The sequence below is a fragment of the Zea mays genome, chromosome 10 (genome assembly GCF_902167145.1).
Source record: "Zea mays cultivar B73 chromosome 10, Zm-B73-REFERENCE-NAM-5.0, whole genome shotgun sequence".
Lineage (NCBI taxonomy): Eukaryota > Viridiplantae > Streptophyta > Magnoliopsida > Poales > Poaceae > Zea > Zea mays.
The window spans coordinates 89450793-89458212 of NC_050105.1; positions in this window are offsets into that span (position 1 = coordinate 89450793).

A 7420-nucleotide genomic window follows, 5' to 3' on the forward strand; every position below is an offset into this window, starting at 1 on the left:
TGGTCTATGTGTTAACGTGTGCTTTTTCCTTGGTCAACCGAAAATTTTGCGAATTCGGGTATCCTGGTTCCCTGTGGGTATGGGTGGTGATCAAATCGGCTATCATAAGGCCTCCGATATGACTGCCCCCCAGGGACCATGCTTACTCCGAGCTTATCTCAGAACGCCCTAGTTATTTCTTCTCTTACTATATCAATAACAGCCGGTGCGAGACCACCGGCTCTCTGGTCAAACAGTGGTGAGGTTGATTGGACATTAGCATGTTGTATTCCTCCCCATTAGTTTGGGTTCTGCGGTGCATTACTATTTGCCATGTATGGTTCATAGGATTGACTATTCCTTTCTAGCCTTCTAGGCGAGGCCGGAAAGTACTCGCACCACGGGTTTGGGATGTTGTATTAATGGGCTGGTGCATTGTGTATTGCGGCAGGAAGTGTTGCTGAGACGAATGAGGATTTAGCTAACAATCCTCCTCAAACAACCCTGTGTCAGACTGTCCGATCGGATACGCGGACCGTCTAGTCGTATATGCGGACCGTTCGTGATCATATGCGGACGGTCTTTCTGGGTGGTTTAGGGCTTGTGTAACATGTGGTGGCTTGGACGCATATATCTGTAACTCGTTAAAATGGTGTAGGACCGGTAAGGTGACCAGAGGGGGTGAATGGGAGCCAATCGGATTTTTGTCTCCAAACACTGAAAATTAACACTTTGCTTCAATTGAGATGAAGCAAGTGCTCAAACCATAGACACATCAGCGAACGAGTGATCTCATGATTACAAAACGTTCCTAATACTCACATGAGACCAGCAAAACAAACGGATCACACATCGGACACCAAAAAGTCTAAAACGGTCCAATACAGTATCGTCAACAAGTGTTGTTTTCAGCAGCACGAGATTATATTCTTTGAGTTCAAAACTGAACTAAACGAACTCCGATTGATATCAAATTTTACACACATCTGAGCAAATACGTTTCTAAGATCTTCCCAAATTTTAAGCTCAATCCAACTTGTGACTCACCCGCAGATTTAAAAATACAGCAGAAATTGGGGTTTTGTTGGGGGTTTCTAGAACGAGTTCAAACTGAGTTTTTCTCAAATTGCAACCAAAATCTGCAACAACTAGGTGTATGCAGTGGTCCGAAGAGTGCAACTCACCACCAATCAATCCCCAAACCAAATCCTCTCAAAGGAATCAAAGGGTTTTCACTAACAACACAAGAATGGGGAAAATGAGAAACCAAAACTATAAAACTTCAAAAAATTTAGCAAGGGTACAAACTAAGATTTGAAGCCAAAGAACCCTGTGGGCTGGACCAGCGACCCTTCCTCTGATTAAACTTGAAAATCAAGGACACAGTCGAAGTACAAAATCACTGCGGAACCCTCGGCTCAACTGGTGTCTACCTAGAGAGAAAACTAGGAGCTCTAGAATGAATTCTCAAAACAAATGGTAGCCAAGGGATGTTGAACCAACCAGCCCTCCCCTCTATTTATAGATTGTTATTCTCACTTCCTAAGTACCCCCATTTACATAGAGCATATCCACTCCACCGGGGGCGAAATGGACCAACTCCTAGGTTTTTGATCCGACGGCCACGTCCTTCACACGGAGTTGCTTCGCCTTGACGCACCCTCCGCGATCACGCCGCGTGCCGCCACCGGTTCCCTCCGGAACCGCCACCGCCGAGTTTTGAGGCCCAAACTCAGCAAAACCAGACATCCGTAGCGCTGAGTGGTTTTGAGGCCCAAACCACCAAACCTGCCGTGAGCACCGCACCTCGTGCACGTCCTCCATGATCAGACGTGTGTCCCGCTAGTCCTCGACCACGCCGGCAACACGGTCCACTCCACCACGTCCTTGCACAAGTGCATGTCCCAGGTGTCAGCCACCATGGTTGGTCACCTGGCTGCTCTAATTTGTCAGTCAAGACCCAGCACTCGCCCTTCACTGCTCCCGGTCCATCAGCACGAGCCCGCATGACCTTCACCTCAGCCATCGACCACCGTTCCTGTGCTCCACACCTTCACACCACAAGTCGACCAACATGGTTGCACAAGCATAATCTCACACTCTGGTCAGTCCACTGACTACCCTAGAGTGCTACCCGTTGACAATCACTCATCATCAACCCGAACCACAAGGGACAAGTCAACCTTGTGTTCGCAATCTCCCCCTTGATGAGTGCATTGTCAACACCACCATTTGAGCATATGTAAACAGAGAGAGGAAGAAAAGGAGAAACTCACTCAAATGACCATAAGCTAGATAAAAGCCAGACAAGTCATTTAGAGTAAGCAAAACTTGGTCCCTAAAGAAATGGGCAGCGGCTCAACACGACTAAGCAAGAAAAGGCTAGCCCTCAATAAGAGGCAAAAGCAGGGTTCAACACCACTAGCCAGAAGCCAAAATCTCATCGGAGCACAAAAGGCTTTATCAGAACTTAAAAAACCAATTCAGAGCATAAGATCAGCACAAAAGCTAAAATCAAAGCTAGTTCCTCCAGAAGGAGGCAAATGGCTCAACACAACTAGCAATAGCTCCAAATAACATATCTAGCCCACTTGAATGAGAGGAAGCCCGGAAGACAAAATTCTCCCCCTAGATAGAGAAAACAAGAAATCTCAAAATCTTTCCCCCTTGTTGACAAGTGAACTCATCAAGCATAGACAGGGTTAGAAAGAAACATGCCCCCTTGACAAGAGAACCTCCCCTGAGAAAAAACAGAAATGCAACAAAGAGTATGAATGCATGAGCGTCAGGAGTATACCAGCCAGAGTGTAAAAAATGCTCTAAGTGGTGTTGTGCTAAGTGTGCAACAATAAATGCACGTGCTAGCAGATGCTCAAACTGGGCATATGCACAAGATATGTGAAGTGTAAGTATTTTGATTCAGGTTTAAGCATTTCAAAGATATGTTCACCACAAAGACAACACTAAGCATATAGTAAGCAGGAAATCAACTAAGTGCCAGTCACAAGTGAACAAGGTGAACTACCCCAAACAGTGATCACTCATCATGCTAGAAACATATCTGAAATAGATACCATTTGAAATTTTCAAGATTTATCGGATTTTGCAGCGGATTCCAAATTTCATTGAAAAGCATGTGAGTGCGAGAGGTTGTAAGCATTGTCTTTGTCTGACTTTTCAACCGGGTGTAGCCTATGCAGACAAGCAATCAGAAGCTAAAAACACCGGTTTCGATCGTCCACTACACTGCTCCAGTTCATCCTAAAGTGCAAATGGCAGCAGTCTTGATACAGTGATGTGGTGACAAATACAAACCCATCTCAATATTTCTAATTATCACTTATCTTGATTTTGAATCTTTAGCACGATATGAATAAATCAAGACATGTGAATGACTCAAGGCATGAGACATAGCCACCTAGCATACTAGTAATAGCAAAAAGGATTTCAACACATCCTACATATGCTAGGTGCCGATCTTAATGGTGAACAATTTTAGATTGAGCAAGTAATAGTCAAGTTCACAATTATGAAAACAACTTAGCTCAACAATATTGTATCAATATGAGCAAAAGGAGCCTAAGCATGGCATAACATTATCATGTACACAAAGAACATACTACTAGGAACAGAATCACATTCTAGCATTTATACAAGTGAAGCTCAATATGACATGCAGATATAATACAAAAGAAAGTGAAAGCAGATAATAAGAAGAAAAGACCAAAAGAGAGCCATCTAATCAAAAAGGGAAACAAACACCCAATTCCCCTCGCAAATGAACAAAAGTTTTTTAATCAAGGGGTTTGATCAAAATGTCTGCAAGCTGGCGAGTGGTATCAATATAGCGCAATTCGATGTCGCCTTTCTCATAATGATCACGAAGAAAGTGAAAGCAAACATCAATGTGCTTGGTCCTCGAATGTAGCACAGGATTCTTGGCAACACTTATGGCACGCATGCTATCACAAAGCAGAGGCACATGATCAAAATCCAAGTCAAAGTCCCGTAAGCTAGCCATCATCCAAAGTAACTGCGAACAACAGCTAGTAGCAGCAATATACTCGACCCCTGTGGTAGACAGGGCAACACTAGACTGTTTTCGAGAAGACCATGAAACCAACGAAGTACCCAAAAACTGACAAGTCCCAGAAGTAGATTTGCGCTCCAAAAGGCAACCCACAAAATCAGCATTAGAATAACCGCACAAGGATAGAATGGACGATGAGGAGTACCACAAACCAAACTCGGGAGTGAAACATAGGTACCTCATAATCCGTTTCACAGTCGTTCTGTGAGGTGCGTGGGGAAGCCTAGAAACGAGCGCACAAACATACTGCAAAGTGTATGTCCGGCCTCGTCGTAGTCAAGTACAGGAGAGAGCCAATCATGCTCATGTACTCCTTCTGGTCCACGGGTTCGCCATCCTCATCAGTGTCAAGTGTCGTTGAGGTGGACATGGGCGTCGAAAGAGGCTTGCCCTCGCCCATGTCGAACTTCTTCAGGACGTCCTTTGTATACTTGCCTTGATTTACAAAGGTCCCGTCTTGAGTCTGCTTGATTTGCAACCCAAGAAAGAAATTCACCTCGCCCATCATGCTCATCTCAAATTCCCTGCTCATAAGATCTGAAAATCTAGACACAAGAGCATTAGAAGAACCACCAAAGATGATATCATCCACATAAATCTGGACTAAAAGGGTGTCATTATTATGCTTGAGGGGAAAAAGAGTTTTATCCACAGAGCCCATTTTAAAACCCTTAGAAAGTAGAAAAGATTTCAAATGCTCATACCAGGCTCTAGGGGCTTGTTTCAAACCATACAAAGCTTTTTGGAGTTTAAAAACGTGGTTTAGAAACTTGGAACTCTCAAAACCAGGGGGCTGCCTAACATATACCTCTTCCTCTATATACCCATTTAAAAAGGAACTTTTGACATCCATTTGAAAAGGCTTAAAACCCTTTGAAGCAGCAAAGGCTAAAAGGATCCTAATGGCCTCTAAACGGGCAACAGGGGCAAAGGTCTCCTCATAATCAATTCCCTCTTTTTGGCAATACCCTTGGGCAACCAACCTCGCCTTGTTTCTCACTACCAAACCATCCTCACTTTGTTTGTTTTTGAAAACCCATTTTGTACCGATGGGATGGCAGTTAGAAGTAGGTGGCACCAAAACCCAAACCTAATTTCTTTCAAAATTTTCAAGCTCCTCATGCATAGCATTAACCCAGTTAGGATCAGATAAAGCATGTCCAACATCTCGGGGCTCAAAAGTAGCAACAAAAGCTGAGTGAGCAAAATGAGAAATGTGATGTGACCTAGAGCGAGTGACTCGCTCATGAAGCTCCCTGATCATCTGCTGAGGTGGGTGACGGCGCTGAATATGCTGTGGAGCCTCCCTTGACGAAGTGGCCTCCCCCTCAACAGCAGCTTCAACTCCTCCAGTCTCAGCAGGAGCTGGCTCGAGCGGACCCCAAGTGGTGGAAGGAGTGGGTCAGGTCCGTCAGCTGTAGTAGTGGAAGCAGGCTCGACTGGGGCGGCCGGTGGAGTTGGCTCGAGAGCAACCCAATCGGCGTCATCGTGCTCCTCCATAAAGATGGTTTGTCCCATCTGATCTGGACCTGCAGGCTTTAAGACAGGGGATGGACATGGTGCAATCTCATCGAATGTAACCTCACAAGGCTCCATAATGTGGTTAGTCTCTAGGTTAAGAACACGATAAGCATGAGAATGTAATGCATAACCCAGAAAAACTCCATCAGAAGACCAGGACTCAAACTTGTCCAGATTACCTTGTTTTAGCACAAAGCATCTGTAGCCAAATACCCTGAAATGACTGACCTTGGGTGGCCGTCCAAATCGCAGCTCATAAGAAGTTTTGTTCAGAAAAGGCCGAAGAAAGATGCGATTGGACACATGGCAAGCAGTGTTGATCGCTTCGGCCCAGAAACGCCTAGGAGTCCTATGCTCATCAAGCATCGTCCTGGCCATCTCAACAAGGGTCTGATTTTTGCGTTCAACAATACCATTCTGCTAGGGAACATACGGAGAGGAAAACTGATGCTCGAGTCCCAAAGAAGCACAAAAGGTTGCAAATTGAGTATTTTTAAATTATGTGCCATTGTCACTGCGTATAGCTCTCATGGCATTTTTAGGAAACTCATTTTGTAACCGAAGAATCAAATCTCGAGCATGAGTAAAATACTCATCCTTCGCCGTCATAAAGAACACCCAAGAGTAGCGAGAGAAGTCGTCGACAACCACAAGCACATACCACTTCCCTCCAAAAGAGCAAACCCTGGCTGGACCAATAGTGTCCATATGAAGCAATTCGCCAGGATGCAAGGTCATCACCTTGGTGACCGAGGAATGGGAAGCGGCAATCATTTTGCCATGACGACAAGGGTGACAGACAAGATCTTTCTCAAATTTTAATTTAGGCAATCCTTGGATGAGGTCAAGTGAGCTCAAATAACACAAAAGATCAAAGCTCAAGTGACCTAGCCTCCTATGCCACCTCCAAAGAGAAGAGGAAGATCCTGCCAACAAACATCGAGAAGGGCCAGAAGAATGTGAAAAATCAGCATTGAAAACTCGACCACAAGGGGAAATTTGGCAAATAAGATCCCCACGGGCATCCAAAACTTGAGACAAGCCCTTTTTAAAATGCACTTCATAGTCATCCTCAAGGAGCTGCGAAATTGAAAGCAGATTGAATGCAGATTCGATACCAAAGCAACATCCTTGAGAATAAAGCTCTCGTTCACCCAAATGGTGCCACGAGAAACAACCTTACCTCTTGACTTATCCCCGAATGTGATGTATTCCTTACCAATCACGAGGTCGAGGCTGGAGAACCATTTTTAGCTTCCAGTCATGTGGCACAAACAACCGAAATCCATGAGCCACGTGTTCTCCAGGCCTCCGTCCTGCATCAATGGTAAGACACGGGGTGAGCAAATGGCACAACACTGGGGTAAGTAAACTGTGAAGAATACCGGTGTTGTGGCATTTGCCCCTGAAAAGTGTTAGGGAAAACACCAAACATCCCCGGTCCCGAAGGGAAGCGATCACCACAAGAAGGAAATTGTGGTCCGCTGGGGAAGTATGAACCAAAACCTCTATCACATGGTCCTTGGCCATATGATACACGACCAACATCCCATCAGGCACGACCACCACGTGGTCTCACTGCTTGAGTCCTAGAGGCAAGAGGCAAAACACCTCTAGGCCTCCCAGGATGTTTCTTAATAGGCTGAGCATGAACACCATGAGAGGGGAGGTTCATGTCCTTCCTGCTTGACTCAGAAACCCGTTGCTCATCTCTCTTCCTCCTAAAGCAAAAAGAAGCTAGATGACCATGCCTCTCACAATATTCACAATGGTACCTCACCTCTCTCTTGGGTGGATTTTGTTTGTGGAAGGGGGCTTTCTTTTTGGATG